The following is a 15,983-nucleotide window of genomic DNA, read 5'->3' as shown; positions in this document are numbered from 1 at the left end:
CATCCTCCGCCTCCCAGGTTCAAGTGATTCTCCCACCTCAGCCTCCTGAGTAGCTGGGATTATAGGCGCCAGCCACCGTGCCCAGCTAATTTTTTGTATTTTTAGTAGACACAGGGTTTCACCATGGTGGCCAGGCTGGTCTTGATCTCCTGATCTCAGATGATCTGCCTGCCTCGGCCTCCAAAAGTGCTGGGATTACAGGTGTGAGCCACCACGCATGGCCGACATACAATTTTTACATTAGATAACTACCATGAACTCAATAAATTTGCCCAGAAACAGAGAGGTGATTCCATTATCATTAAAAAATGGTAAGTCACTTACAAGTATTCCAAGCTACTTGATATCCGATGACTTTTTCCAACATTTTCAGTTAAATACACTTTGACCAATGGAAGTCCAAATATTTTCTTTTATATTTTTAGGTGCAAACACATTGGTGCAGTTCCTTGCAGTCTCTGGTTCTATCATTTAGAACATGTACAAAGATGTTTTATCTTTCTGTTATGAAAACAATACCAGCCTTGTTGTCTGTACATAGGTTTTTAACCTATGTGAACTGGTATAAAGCAGATAATTTAGACAGATGTCAGCATCTTTGTTTTAAAATGAAATATGAAAATAAACAATTTATCCACTATATATTTATCACTCAACTTTTGGTAAGTGCTAGGAATGTGCCAGGTACTGTGGCACTTTATTTTAAGATGCTTTTTCGAGAGTGGGAAAGAAAGGAGAGACAGAGATGGGGAAGTGTAGAGGGATGAGAGAGGAGGTCGACAGCTGAAGGGAGAGAGAAAGTGGAATTTGAAGAGAAAAGGAACAGCATGTGCAAAGACCAGAAGTGTAAAAAGGGCATTTTCAAGGAGTCACGATTAAGTCTGCATAATAATAAGTGGTAGAAGATAATACAGGAAATGCAAGCAGGTTCTGAGTAGCAAAGGTATTATCTGTCATGCAAAGGAGTATAGTATTTGTTATTTTTGTTTGTCCAGCATTCAAACCACCTTGTCAATTGGAATTTCCTACTAAGACATAATGTGAGGCAGGGTCCAGTCTTCAACTATAAAAATGGCAATCATTTAAAAAATCGTTTGTCCCAGGTCCCTGAAACTATTACACAGGTTTAATCATCACAGTATATTATACAGGGAAAAAAAAAACTCTTAGGAAAATATAGGTAACTTGGATTGATTATATAGTTAGCCAGTCATGTTCTCCTTTATATTTGTCAATAGGAATGTAGTAAACTTTGCTCTATGGTAGCAAGAGAAAATTTAATTAGCCTTAGTGATCCTCTGGAATAAAGAACTCAATGGGTTCTAAGATTATGGGGACTGCATCATGACTGCCATTCAGCAGTGTGAACAAAGAAGGAAATCAAGGACCATGAAGTAGGATGCAGCCTCAAAAATAAGGAAACTTTAAAAAAAGAATAAAAGTTCAAATAGCAGCTCAAGGCAGTGGTAGAAACCAAGAAGTTTTCTGGGACAGTGATAAAAGAATCCCTTATCTCTTGAAGCTGCAAAACTGAGATACCTGAAAACCCAAATCAAACATTGATCTGTTGAGCCTGCTGGGTTGCCAAGTACAACGTCAGTTACATTTCAAGTCCTGCTAGGCATTCTATGTGAAAAGTAGGACATCTATTGGATAAGATTGAAATCGTCAGAATTAGAATGATTTAGATTGCGTTAATACCCACATGGAAAGCTCACACTAAATCTCCCTTGCAGACTGCCCTGCCTTCTCTTCTTTCTGGTAGGGTTGATGATGATGCTTGTCAGTGGCAGTTTTCTGAAAAAAAAGGAACACATTGTCCTCATTTCCTGTGACTCTTATTTTTGTTTTTAAGTATCTCTTCATAGAGTTCATTCCCTCATGGAGTTAAGGGAGAAGGGAAGAAAAGACCATCAAAAGTCAAACCATAAAGAAGAAGTTCAAGACAAAGAATTTGGAAACTTTTTCTAATTAATGTAGGCAAAAATCTAAAGAATATGTCTAGAAACTGGATTTTAAGTATGCTTAAGCAATGAGAGAGGAGAAAGCTTTATGCAGAATTGGAACTGATAAGTTTTTCAAACTTTCCTGCCCCTCTTGATCCACAGTTACACTTCATTCTGCCGACGCTTATGACATTATGAGAAATTTTCTGTGTCCATTGGACTTTATAGGGTAAATTTAAAGGCTCCTTTTCAAATGGCTCTGCAAGACTTTCTGGGAAAAAATCCTAATTAAGCACTTTGTGCCATTACATCATTGCACAGGATGCCCATGAATGAACTTGGAATGGACATACGTATCCAATGGGAAAAATCAGTTATATACCTTATTATCCATGTTTACTGAAAGATGTGGCTTGAAGTAAGGGTGAGAAAATGTACTCAGGAAAAGGGCACATTTCTGTGTCACATAAAGATCACCAGAAATATATAATGAATACCAGGCAAGGATTGCTAGTGGATATGAGCTCAAAACATGAATACACCCTTCCAAGTTTCAAAATTTCAAAAAGAAGCAATAAAACTTGATTCTTCAATATGATAATCAAACAGTTACTGGAAGCAGATTGACAAAACTTGGACCCATTTCATGATGAGGAGGCCAACGATTTGTCTTTCTTGAATTAGACAGTTGTTCAGTATTTTCATATGAATTTCCCTTCCTGCATGCTTTTTTTTTTAGCATTACCATCCATACACTTATTGAATAACTTATAAATTTTCATGACAGGCTGCATAATATTGTTCCAAACAGGGAATTCACTTTGCAATATAATAAGGTAATGAGCTACTGGCCATGTGACTTCTGGTCATATAGGATGTCCCATCTGTCAGAAACATCTGGCTCCTAGAATAAAGGAATATACTACTGAAACTACAAATAAGTAAATTACAATGGAGATGATATCTTGAGCATTTGAGATGCTAGTCTATAGGAAGTGCCATGTTTTTAGAATTGACAGGCATTATGTGGTTATGTTCATATTTAATTGCCCATATAGTTTCTAAAAGAATGAAGGCAAGCTCAACTACCTGGAAGCAAAGAAACTAAACAATAGGAAGTTACCTGAAAAGAATTCTGAAGACTGCAACAACAGCTGGGTCAAAGAAAAAGGCTATTACTTCTTGGTATTGCTGATGGTGCAACCTAACTTTAAGACCACTTTGTTTACTGTTTTGTTGCAAGCAGCATTCTTGATACAGAGAATGAGCAGTGAACAAAACACATCAAGTCCCTCATCACATGAAATTTGCATCTCATTGTGGGCAGATGCATATGAAAAAATAGCAAAATATTAAAGACAAAGTTGACAGAACTTGTTGAATGGACTGAGTGACAGGAATCAAGAATGATTAAATAATTTTTGAGTGGAGAAAGAGCAACAATGCAGTGGCCAATTTCATTAAATAGGAAAGTCTGTGGAACAGCAGGTTTGTGGGAAGAATCATTTATTTTCTCAAAGTAGTTTGATTATCTTTAGAGTATGGTAGTTCCTATATAAATATTCTTCCAAGCAGGTGTGAGAAAAATTATTTGGAATTAATTGAGTTAATATAGAAAATGACATGGCGAAGAATTTGGATATTCAAGGTAGATGGTGAGGCAGTTAAGCCAGAGGAAATGCTATCAGAATACAGTGAAGGAGAAAATGAAGGAGATATGGTAATAAATATCTCCATGAAATCAACTAACAAATATCAAAGGGGTAATAGCATTAGAGCTGGAAGAAAGGTAGGCTATCTTGAGATTTGAAATGTAGGACAATTTTGGTAATATTAAACTCCAGGTTGTGGACATATAAAAGGAAAACAAGTAGAAATAGCAATTGGAAATAATAAAACAGGCTTGATTGATGGGGTCAAAATATTTGCCACTGTGTTATTTGTTTGAGTTTTTCAAATTAATCAGGATTGTGACATCATGTAGATGAGAGAAAAAGCAAGTGAGTCATACAACTGAAGCCTCTAGTTACTGAGACAGAATGACCAAATTCATCTGATAACAGATAAGAGAAATTGCTTGATGACATGAGCCACGCCTAAAAGCCTGAAGCATTTTTTAATAGCACTGAGGAACATTAAGAATGCCTGCTCTGCCATCTGTTCTCCTGATATGTAAAATCTGGATGAATAAAAGCCTTTATTATAGTAAAATTTATAAAATATTAATACATTCTGATTTTTTCCACCTCATTCTGATACAGTCAAAGCAGCCTGTAGTCAATTTCCTGAGATTGCCTTGTTTCTCCCTATTTCTTTTCTTTTCTTTTTCTTTTTTTTTTTTTTTTGAGGCAGAGTCTGGCTCTGTCACCCAGGCTGGAGTGCAATGGCACAATCTCCGCTCAATGCAACCTCCATCTGCCAGGTTCAAGCAATTCTCCTGCCTCAGCCTCCCAGTAGCTGGGACTACAGGTGCGTGCCACCATGTCCAGCTAATTTTTTGTATTTTTACTAGAGACAGGTTTCACCATGCTGGCCAGGCTGGTCTCGAACTCCTGGCCTCGTGATCCACCCACCTTGGCCTCCCAAAGTGCTGGGATTACAGGCATGAGCCACCGCACCCAGCAGTTTCTCCCTATTTCTATGCCATTTATTGTGTCAGATTTTGTTTCTGATAGTGTCCTTGAACTCTTATTGAAACATTACATATTATTTAATGTTCAGTTAAAACTTTAATACCTCCATAAATACTTTTGTTATTTCTGTTTGCATTAATATTTTCTTCCCTTAGTACTGTGCCCCTAATAAGCTATATTTAGTGGTATTGATGAGATGTTATTCAGTTGAAAGAGGCTTTGGAAATCGTCTTTGGAAATACATATTACATTAGAAGACATAAAGAACAATTATATATGCTACAATCACACAGAAAGTTGCTTCCACAACTAAGTCTAGAATTTAGTTTTAGAATTAGTTTCCCTAACTTCTCTCTAGTCCCATATATTTTCCATGTGTCCTAATATCTCTTACAGGCAGACAGTGCATGTGTATGTGTCATATCACTATCTTTATTAAAAATTTGTGGATAGTATTAATTCATGTTAATCATCTCTAGGTCACTAAATGTATTATAAGAAATTCTTCCACATGTAAGAACTCAAATCTGTTGAATTAATCAATTCATGAATGTTCGGAGGGGAAGATGATTGAGTAGGAAATAAAAATTAAAAATTTAAATAATACCAGTTTTTATAGCAGAAATAGATGGTTATAATAATAAAACAAATGGTAGAAAGTAACAATATAAAAAAGAATTAGGAGGAAGACAAAAAATGATTAGCAGGTATCTTTATTTTCTGAAATAAATTACTCATTCTAATTGAAACATTGAATACATTACCTCATTAAGTGCATGTAAGAAAAGACAAAATTTACGTAACATTGTCTCACATTATGAAGAAAATAGTTTCAGATATGTCTCGCTCTCTCTACACACACACACACACACACACCATAAAATTCGCCCTTTAAAAATATACAATTAAGTGGCTTAAAGAATATTCTCAAGTTGTACAACCACTGCCACTATCTAATCTTAGAAAATTTTCACCACCCCAAAAGAAACGGTATCTATTAGCATCTACTCCCCATTCCCCTTTCTCACTAAGCACTACTGTTGCATTTTCTGTATCTATGGATATAAGTATTCTAGACACTTTATATAAAGGTAATTATAGAATATGATATCCTTTTTAAATGGCTCAATTATCTTCGTGAAATTCTTTCAAGGTCTATCTATAGCATAAGATGTACCAATACTTCATTCCTTTATACTACCAAATAATATATTCTGCCATAGGAATATACCACATTTTATTTGTCCATTCATCAGTTGGTATATATTTGGATTGTTTCCACTTTTGGATATGAGGAATAGTGATACTATGAATATTTGGATACATATTTTTGCATAGACATATGTTTTCATTTGCCTCAGGTAGATACCCAGAAGTAGAATGAGTGGGTCAGCAATTTGTTTTGCAATAAAGCTTCTGAAGAAATGCAGAATTTTTTAATGTATCATGACACAATCCTACAAGCAATGTATAAGGTTTCTAATTTCTCCCCATTCTTGCCAATAATTCTATTTATCTGTTGTTTTATTACAGAGTGAATGTGAAGTGATATTTCACTACAATTTTTGAGTTGCATTTCCCTAATAGTTAATAAGGTTGAGCATAATTTCATGTATTCATTGGCCACTTTATATCTTCTATGAAGATATATTTATTGCGTATTTTAAACATTGAGTTATTTTTATTATTGACTTGGGAATGATTTTTATATATTCTAGATACAAGTCCCTTGTAATATGAAAGATTTACAAATATTTTCTCCCATCTGTAGGTCATTTTTTTCCCTTTCTTTATACTATCATTTGAAGCTTTATAAAAAAATGCTTTTGGCTGGGTGCGGTGGCTCACACCTGTAATCCCATACTTTGGGAGGCTGAGGCGGGCAGATCATGAGGTCAGGAGTTCGAGACCAGCCTGACCAACATGGTGAAACACCATCTCTACTAAAAATACAAAAATTAGCAGGGCGTAGTTGTGCGCGCCTGTAATGCCAATTACTCAGGAGGCTAAGGCAGGAGAATCACTTGAACCTGGGAGGCAGAGGTTGCAGAGAGCCAAGATCATGCCACTGCACTCCAGCCTGAAGCCACAGACAAGACTTCATCTTAAAAAAAAAAAAAGAAGCTCTCTACTTTTAGGTAAAGTAGAACTTACCCACTTTTTTTGACTTCTGTCTTATTGTCATGTTAAGATGGTTGTGCCCAACCTAAAGTCACCAAGATATTGCTTATGTTTAAAAAATTAATCAATATTATTCAGAATAATGAGTTAATAATAATTCTATGAGTGGTATAGTTTTAGCTTTCACATTAAGGTCTAGAATTTATTTTGATGTATGTTATATATGGTGTGAGAAAGAGATCCATTATTTTGCATGTGGACATCCAATTGTCCCAGCACCACTTGTTAAAAAGACTATGATTTTCCCTGTTGAATTATCTTGATACCTTTGTTGAAAGTCAGTAAGTATAAATGTGAGTTTATTTCTGGATTTCAATTTCATTTCATTTATCTTTTTCTATGCTTATACAATTATCAAACTATCTTGATTACTCTATAGCAAGTTCTATCATTGTAAAGTGTCAATTCTTCAATTTCGTGATTTTTTCAAAATTAGTTTTGCTAAAACAACCAGCTGGGGTTTTGTTAGTAATTGCATGAGATCTGTAAGTACTGCAAGCTTGACAATATTAAGTCTACCAAGCTACGGATATGAGAGCGTGTCTTCCTTTCATTTGTTTATTGATTCACTTCTTTCAAAAATGTTTTGCAGTTTTCAGAAAATACGTTTTATATTTTTTGTACATATTTTCCATTATTTATTCTTTTTCATGCTAACCTAAATGGAATTTTTTTATTTCATTAATTTATATTGTATGGAAATACAATTGACTTTTGTATGTTTAATTTGTGATGTAAAACCTGTTGAGCTTTTTTTTAATTCTAATAGTTTTTGCTTACTTAGGATGTTCTGTATACAAGGTCATGTCATCTGGAGATAATTTCACTTCTTCTGTTCAATCAGCATGCTTTTTATTTCTTTTTCTTGATGAATTGCATTGGCTAGAAACTTCAGTGCAATGTTGACTACAAATGACAAGAGGAAACATCCTTGTCTTGTTACTCTTCTTAGGGAGAAAGCAGTTAGTCTTTCACCATTAGGTATGACGTTAGCTGAGGATTTCTTGTAATGCCCTTTATGAAATTAGGGTGGTACGCTTTTCTATTTCAGTTTGTTTTGTGTGTTTTTGTCATGGAATGGTGTTGTATTTTTTTTCTCAGATGCTATTTCTGCATCTATTAAGTACATCTTGTGATTTTTATTATTCATTCTTTTCATATGTGTTACATTAATGAACCGATTAGTTTATGTTAAACAAACTTTGCTTTCTGGAGTAAATCTCACTTGATCATGACATAAAATCCTCTTTATATGTTGCTGGATTCAGTTTGGTACTATTTTAAAAGATTTACACCTCTATATTCATAAAAATAGTGGCATATAGTTTTTTTGTTTCTTGTGATGTCTTTTTTTAAAAAAACTTGTTATCAGGGTAAAGCTGGCCTCATCAATGAGTAGGAGATTTTACACTTTGGTTTGCAAATTAATCTCCTTATGAAGACGTAGTCCTCTTTAAAAAATTCCTTTTATTTACAGAGATTAGAGAAGAAAATTTCAAACAAAAATTTTTATTTAATCAATAAGGAGACTAATTTGGGGTTTTTAATTCATTCAAAAATGTTTAATTTGGAGAAAGAAGATAAAGACAAACATTTCTGAGTAACTTGGTCTTCTACATTTTCATGCTCACATTCCCTTTCAATGTATAATTAGTTGATATGACTTCAGCTATTTCCTCCATGCATACCATTTCCTAATTGGCATATTTAGCTTTGGTTTATTTTTATGAACAGCACTACAGTCTTTAGGAACTACTATATTTTTAACTTTAAATCATATGCTCAAAACCACTTTCAGTTTATTATTTCTTGTATTCTAAAAATACATCATCTCTTTTGTACCTAGAATAAGAATTTCCAATAATCCACTCACATTGGATATTTCAGCTCTTCAGTTTTACATATTTTGTTTTCTCATTCATTTATTTGAATTTGTACTATATTTTTCAATTATTATATCTTTCTTGTTATTATTCAAATGATTCCAGCTGTGGTCTGGTTATTTTTTCACATGTTACAAAGGAGGAGAAAGAGGAATTTTAGTCATCTAAGGTAACATTATAGTAAGAATTATAGGGACTGTGGTAGTTCTTTACCTTGGTCTATCATAGTCTTGTATTTCTTATGTTGAGAACTCAACTAGATTTTGGACAGGCCATCATGATTTTCTGAGGAAGGATAAATGTATTGCTTCACAGTCATTTCAAACCATTTGTACTCCACAGCAAACTCAGGTTCTAATTCACACAAATCTTAGTCATTGTCCCTAAAGTACACCAAGTGCACTCATACGGGTGGAACAGAAGGAAACATACATATGAGTGAATGTTTGTGTGTGCGTGTGTATCAGCCCTTTTCATTATCTGAGCTCTGATGTTAAACCAATTCATTACCTAGAACACTTACAGTCTTCTAATTGTTGGTAGCAATTTGGTCTTTCTTGCTGGAGGCTCACAGCCAAGCTCATTTCAAAACATCAGAGATTCTCCAATATTTAGAATAATAAAGCATAATATGATCTGGGTTTGGTCTCTTTCCCTCCAGAGCTTTTCAACTTAGTCATATTAAAAGGAGTAGCTCCTGGAACACAAACAGTAATTTCTATTACAGTATTCCTCCAGGATTAATAGTGCCTACTTTTTAGGACATTAACATAAATATGAATGACATGTTAAATAATTATTTTTAAAACTTTGAAGTACGAGTCAAAGGAAGCTTTTTTTTTCTACCGGTGTAAATAACATTCTGATACATTTTAAAGGTATATTCCCTACATTTTAATTTAGTTTTTGTGCTCCTACAAATTTGTATTTATAGACACTGAATTCAAAAATTCCATATAATTGTAATGTGTCATGAAATATTATTCTCCTTTTGATTTTTTCAACCATCTAAAAATATAGAAGCCATTTACATTTTAAAAACTGAAAGTTAACATAATTGTATGTTTCTATCATGCACATGATTCTTTGAGTACATATATTTTAAAATCGTTGAAACTAGCTAATTAAAAAGTGCATTACCTCACATCAGTGTCAATTTTGTGGTAAGAACACTTAACATCCACTTTCTCTACATTTTTCAAGAATACAGTATATCATCATTAACTGTAATCACCTTGTTATACAATAGATCTCTTGAAATGTATTCTTCCTTATAATTATGTCTCTTAACATTGTATGTTAATAGACAATGTATATTATTATATTTCACTATGTATTATTTGCTTTAACACTAATACTACTAACACTAATGAACTAATCATTAACTAACAGTTATTGAATTAGTATGTGTCAAATATTAGACAAAACACTCAGATTTATTATCATATTTAATTCACACAATTGAGATCAGTATTACTGCTCTCACAGTATTGAGAATGTAGCTGAGTTAGAAAGTTAAGTAACTTGGATATACTCATGTCACTAAGCCAGTAAATCTTGCAGTTGGGATTTGAACTTATGTCTCTCTTAATCTTAAGCTGTTTCCAACTGCTAAGCCATTTAGTTTTTCAAAAATTAATAGTGATATAAAGGAATTCTTGGAAAATATGTACATATGTATCCATTTTCCTCATGAAACTCCAATAAACAAAAATAAACAACTTTAGAAGTATACATTTGGATAAATTGATAAACATTTTTAAAAGAGAATAGCAATGTTAAAATATAAGATGAAAGACAAAGATATGAAAAATACGGGAGGAAAAAATATCTAAAAGTAATTATAGGCCGGGCACGGTGGCTCACGCCTGTAATCCCAGCACTTTGGGAGGCCAAGGCGGGCAGATCACGAGGTCAGGAGATCGAGACCGTCCTGGCTAATAGAGTGAAACCCCATCTCTACTAAAAATACAAAAAATTAGCCGGGCGTGGTTGCAGGCACCTGTAGTCCCAGCTACGTGGGAGGCTGAGGCAGGAGAATGGCCTGAACCCGAGAGGCGGAGCTTGCAGTGAGCCGAGATCGTGCCACTGCACTCCAGCCTGGGCAACAGAGCGAGACTCCATCTCAAAAAAAAAAAAGTAATTATAAATCCAGGAATTTCAGAAAAGGGTACACAGAGAACAAAAAAGGAAATTTTGAAATAAATTAATCAACAACATTTTCTGTCCTGAAAAGTGTTATCTTCAAATTACAAAGCCCTTTTTAATGCCCAGAAAAATCTATGCTAAAATACCTACATGAATGACATTATTGGGAATTTCGGAATTCTGAATTCCTACTGAAAATCATATGAGTTTTAAGATGTATGTGGGGAAAAAAAAATAAAAACAATTTATAGTCAGAAGTCACTGCACTTCTTAATACCACTGGAAACAAGATAAAATAACTTTAAAATTTCTGAGGCAAAATGATACAGAAATGGTGCAACCAGTCAAATTATACATCAAAAGTGAAGGTGAAGTAAAGATCTTTTCAGACAAGCAACTGAAAAACTTTGATTCCCCAGTATTACTTCCTGGAAGCTAATGAACAATCTGCACACTCACAATGAGGGAGGAAATCAAGAAAGGAGAACACACGATCTCCAGGAAACAAGAAAACAGAGAGATGGATGGAATACCCCAAGATGAAGGTAAATTGGGATACTATAAATACTACAATGAACTAGGCCTAGAAACACAAAAAATGGATGATTACAAATGAATGTCTCCAGTAAGGAAATAAAAATAAAATTGAAAACTCATGTATTTGATAACATTGAATATAAATTTATACTTAAACCAGAGAAATGTAGACAAAACAAAAGATGGAAAACATAAACACTTAATATCCTCAGGAGAATAGTTATATTTTATAAGGGTATTATAGTTTATTACATTGCATATATCACTTCTGAACTTGATATATACATACACACATTGATAATTAATAATAATGGCATGTCTACAATGGTTGGCAAAGAGAAGTCCTTGTGAAAGTTGAGGCTTAGTATATGAGAACTAAATATTCATTTCTGTAGTAAGAAGCCCAAAGATACTGTTTCAAATTAAAAGATTTTAAAAACACTATAATAATATTATTCTGAAATATCCAGATAAAATCACAAGTTACAGCTAAAATAGTTAAGGTTTTCCCTGGGGAATGGTAATCTGCAGGTTTGCAGAAGGTGAAGCACAAGACTGAAGCTTTACAATTATAATTCCTTTAGAACTCTGACGTTTAAACTCCGAATATATGTAAGTTTGAAAATATGTATCAGTAAATGAGGAAAAGGAGACAGTGAGAGAATATGATAGGATGTAGAAATAGCCTTTGTATTTTAAAAAGCAATTTACTGTTTGCAGAATAATGAATAGATACCTAGGAACTTCCAAAGTTGACCAGTGAGGTTTCCCTGTTTATTTTTGTGACTATTATTTTAAGCTCGTGAATTTGAATATATTTTTGTTATTTAATCCACTATAATCATTATTGTTTTAGATGTTCCTATTTTTCCCACCTAATTGATCTTCTTATTGCATAAGAGAGAAAAGCAAATGTGATCTGTCTTCTAAGTCAGGGGAATAAACATTATATAGCATTTATTATGAAATATAATTGTCCAAATTGAGCAAGTCATTAGGTATTATAGCCCATTACAAGGTATACACAGAGAAAAACAGCATAAAAGATGAAACTAAAGAGGTCAAACATCACCATAGGGATACAGTCAAACAAATACATAGAGGTTCAAGAGGTTTAATATAAAAATAAAATATAAAATAATTGAAAAGTTTGAACCCTGATTAAATTTTGAAAGAGGAATGAAATAAGAAAATAAAAAGTATTAAAATTAAAATATTAAACCTGAGGAAAAAGTTGAACCATAAAAAAAAGTAATTGTGTTGCTATAGTTGTAATATTTTTAAAATAGTATTGACATAGTTGTAATAATAACATACCTTCAATGGCAGGTTGAAATTCCAGTGATAAGGTGATAATAAGTAATGATTGTTATTTTTAGGTATGATAATGTTAAAGTAAAAAATTGTTTCTTACACATACTGAAATATTTGGGGATTGAATTATATAATATTCTAGATATATTTTAAACAAATCCTGTGGAGCTAAAGAGGATTTAGTTGTAACCGAGAAAATATTGACCAGAAAATGATAATTGTAAAAATTATATGATGAGAACTAAATAAAAATGTATTATATTATTCTATTTCATTATATACAAATGTCTTCATAATTAAAATTAAAAAAACAATAGCACATATTGAATGGGTAATATATACCAAGACCCAACCAATTTACTCACTACAAAAATTTCCATGAGGTCCTTTATTGTTATGGAGTGGGTAATATATACCAGGAACCAACCAATTCATATATTTAAAGAATTTCCATGAGGTAGTTTATTGCTATTAGCTTTATTTTACAAGGCAAAATAACTCTTTCTTACTATGATGATTGACAAAGTAGTAGTAATTTATTGTATTTGTATAGAGACACTTACTGTATGATGATAATCCTAATGTCAAATCATACCTTCAAATAACTAATCAAAGTTTACTATGTTAATATATGTTAGTTTTATTATGAAAATTGCAAACATATACAACACTAGTTTGAGTAGTAATTTCACATGTCTGAGCTTCAGGAATTTTCAACTCAGAGGTAATCTGGTTTAATTTATGTGACTCACCAAAGTATTTACTTTTTACTACTTTACTGAGATAAAATTGATGGAAATTACTAAACAGCCAAAACAAAAAAACAAAAACAGAAACAATCAAAGATCAAAATAGCCTTAAAAAAAAGGAAGATGGAAAGTTATTGTTGAAACAATGTTATATCTAAAACATCCAGCTTTCATCAAAATGTATGAGGCCTACAAAAAATATTAGAAAGTGTGACTTACAAAAGTCACAGTCAGGCTGGGTGCAGTGGCTCACGCCTGTAATCCCAGCGCTTTGGGATGCCAAGGAAGTTGGATCACCTGAGGTCAGGAGCTAACATGGTGAAACTCCTACTATAAATACAAAAAAATAGCCAGGCATGTTGGAGCATGCCTGCAATCCTAGCTACTCGGGAGGCTGAGGCAGGAGAATCGCTTGAACCCAGCAGACAGAGGTTGCAGTGGGCAGAGACCATGCCACTGCACTCCAGCCTGGGAAACACAGCAAGACTCTGTCTCAAAAGAAAAAAAAAGTTACAGTAAATACAAACTTTCTCTGAATGGGACCATATACTTGTTGTTACTAGTAGACAAAGATGTCAAGGCAGCTGTCATAATTACGTTCAAATAATGAAATGATACTATTTCCAAATAATTCAAGGCAATTTAATAGAGATGATTCAACAAATAAATAATCTCAATAAAGAGATTATTTTAAAATAACTATATATAAATTCTGAATTAAGAATTATAATAAGTTAAATAAAAACTTTACTCAAGGGACTCAACAGTAGTTTGAGATGGGAAAATAAAGATTGGTACACTTGAAGATAGACAGGTAAAGTTTATCTAATCTGAAGAACAGAGAAAAAAAGGATGAAGAAAAATAAACAGAGCCTCATAGACCTGTGGGACATCATCAAATCCATATCAACATGCATTTTATGAGAGTCCTAAAAGGAGACAGAGAGCCTAAAAATACATGCAGAAATAATGAATTTAACATTTATGAAAAACACTCATATAAATATCACAAAAGCTCATTGAATCAAAAGGAGGTTAACTGTAAAGAAATATCCAATTAGAACATAATCAAACTACGGCTTAAAGCCAAAAACACAAGGAAACCTTGGAAGCAGCAAGAGAAAACCAAATTATCAGGAAAAATAGAACATGCTTTGTAAGAATGTCTAATATTAATAACTGGAGACCCAAAGGCAGTGTAATTGATATTTAAAGTGCTGAAAGAAAACAAACAACTCTCTTTTGTTCTCTCTCTCTCTCTCTCTTTCTCTCACCCTGCATATATATGAATTTTATAGCCAGCAAATGATTCCTCAAAGATAAAGGTGAAATAGAGTTACACTCATATAATTGAATGAGAGGACTTGTTGCTATCAAACCTGCTTTCCAAAAATACAAGAAGTCCTTAAGTTTGAGAGGAAATGACTGTAGGGTTTAAAGAGTTCTCAAAATATAAATTTGTAAGTAGAAAAAAAACTGTACTAAATATTTTTCTTTGCTTCTCTCAATATCTTTGAATGATATGGTTGCATAAAAATCATTACAGCACAGTATGGTTAGGTATATAACATAGATGTAATATATACAACCATAATAGCACACAAAGGGAAGAGAAGGGAATTGATTTACATTAGAACAATTGTTTTTTTTTATTTTAGTAGAATTTAGTTAGTACTAATCTAAGTAGATTTGATAAGTTAAATATACATTATAATTTTTATAGCAGCCACTAAGAAAGTAAGTGTAAAATATAAAACAAAACAAGATAGCCTAGCTAAATAGAAAACTGAAACAAATGAAGACAAATAAAGGAGGTACAGAGTAATGAAAAGGGTATAAGACATAGAAAACAAATAATAAAATAACATACACAGATGCAACCATATCAATAAATTTGTAAATACAAATGAACTAAAGAATGCAACAACAAAAGGACAGATTGTCCAACTGGATATAAAATAAGATCCGAATTTATTTTTTCATCAACAGTCACATTTCAGTTTTTCATACGCACATACTTTGAAAGTAAAAGAAAAAAAAAGAAAGCTGGGATGGCATTGATAATAGCAGACAAACTAGATGTATATATAAGAATTAAAGATAAAGAGGGGCATTTCCAAATAAAAAGAGTCACTGTATCAGGAGTATACAAAACTTTAAGTATATTCACTGCTAAAGGAGAGCCATAAAATGCATGAAGCAGATTACAGAATTGAAGGGAGACATGTAACATGTGGCAAGAATACAATGAGGTCTATATTTACTCTGAATAATTCATATAAGCAAAGATATGGAAGACTTTAACAACTATATAATCAACTTGGCTTAACTTGCACTCAGAGCACCCATAGCACTAAGAACACAGTAAGCATCCTAAAAAGTTCAATGAAACATTCTCAAATATAGATCACATGTAAGCAGAAAAAAATAGGATTCAATGAATTTGAAATTATTGAAATTACACAAAGCATTTGGTCCAAGTATAACAGAAATTAGCAATCAACACAAAAAGAAATTTAGAAAATCCTCAAATTTTGGGAAAAAAAATCTTGGAAATAACTCATGCATCAAAAAAGAAACCAAAAATTAAAA

This window comes from Pongo abelii, chromosome 1 (genome assembly GCF_028885655.2).
Source record: "Pongo abelii isolate AG06213 chromosome 1, NHGRI_mPonAbe1-v2.0_pri, whole genome shotgun sequence".
NCBI lineage: Eukaryota > Metazoa > Chordata > Mammalia > Primates > Hominidae > Pongo > Pongo abelii.
The sequence above is the reverse complement of the archived record's forward strand: the minus strand, read 5'-3'. Positions refer to the sequence as shown.